This window comes from Ascaphus truei, chromosome 16, assembly GCF_040206685.1.
Source record: "Ascaphus truei isolate aAscTru1 chromosome 16, aAscTru1.hap1, whole genome shotgun sequence".
In the NCBI taxonomy this organism is placed as follows: Eukaryota; Metazoa; Chordata; class Amphibia; order Anura; family Ascaphidae; genus Ascaphus; species Ascaphus truei.
In genome coordinates, this window is record NC_134498.1 from 12,182,255 (window position 1) to 12,183,688 (window position 1,434).

At 39.0% G+C, this 1,434-nt stretch overlaps 1 non-coding gene across 1 annotated transcript; it reads left to right on the plus strand.

Annotated features, from left to right (window-relative positions):
- The first annotated feature begins 287 nt into the window (after positions 1-287).
- Positions 288-360, plus strand: TRNAR-UCG (transfer RNA arginine (anticodon UCG)). The gene has a single exon. It is a non-coding gene; the product is annotated as a tRNA-Arg (tRNA).
- Positions 361-1,434: the final 1,074 nt, after the last annotated feature.

Sequence of the window (1,434 nt, forward strand, 5' to 3'; positions counted from 1 at the left end):
GGTTCACAAGGCCGCCAACACGGGGAGGAGGGCATGGTTGGCGCTCTAGTCCTGGGCCCCAGCAAAGCTGTCAGGTCAGATGGCCCTTTAAACACTAAGCACATTCGCATGTCTCAGACAGGTTTGCAACCCTGATTTTCACCATTATCTCTTAGCATAAAATTCTTCTACTGCGACCACGGATTCGCAGTAATGACATTCAAATGAGCACTCCCAGTATGTCACGTTTTGCTTCTTGTCCGTGATATATCAGAATAACACAAGAGTAATCAGTGAAATTTTATGTAGACCGCGTGGCCTAATGGATAAGGCGTCTGACTTCGAATCAGAAGATTGAGGGTTCGAGTCCCTTCGTGGTCGTTTTTTTGTTCTCATAAAAAACAATTTGCTCTTTATGTTTGTACTTCATCTGTATGTGGACGAGACACGAAGGGCACTGCAGCACCAGCACACACCACATGTTCATTATTTTAGGATAGATACAGTGAAAGTTTCCCTTGAAGTTTTTGCTTTAGTTTAGTGTCTGCTGGGACACACTGGGACACATATTAAACCCGGGTGGAACTGTTCCGAACTTGTGCTGTTCTGTTCACTGTGTTTATCAATGTACATATGCTAAAAGTGTTTTTTTTCATAATTGTTTATGTGAGAAAGAGCTCACAAACGAAGGGTAATGCGGTACTGGAGTCATCCACAGTACAAACCAAAAATAATTAGATACTTTCTAAAATTGGCTAAAATATAAAATATTATAAAGAGTTAAACTAAAAAATACTTTAAAGTGGGATAGCTAAGTGTATTGTTACAATAGATGGGTACATAGCCAGAAAACACGAATGTGCTATGTAATCCTACACCATATTACTGTACAGTATATGATATGGAGATATCGAGGGCATTGAAGCATCAATAAATAGCACGTGAATTATTTGGGGAAGGATACAGTGAAAGTTTCCCCTGCAGTTTCTACTGGGACACAGTCTGACACATATTCACTGAGGGTGGAACTGTCCAGAACTTGGATATCTGGTCACTCTGTTATTTAATTTCCATATGTTAAGATTTGTGTAACAGGAAAAAAAACTTAACAGTCCAATTTAACAGAATATAGGTTTAAAAATGAAACTGTCAGAGAAGATATTTCAACCCATCCCTCCACGTGGAGAGCAGAATACAGTTTTTGTTTTTTTTTCCAATGTCACTTTGCATTTTGCTTTGCAAAGCAAGAGCTCATATAAAAGGGTCAATGGGATAGTAAAAACTCAAACTTAAATATAGCTACATTTATAGTTATAAAAGAAGGAAAAATATCCTTTAACCAGGAACATCCCTTTATCATATAAACCTACAGGAATTTTTTTGTCACTGAGCTCCAGTGGCGCAATCGGTTAGCGCGCGGTACTTATATGACAGTAGCTGAGCAATGCCGAGGTT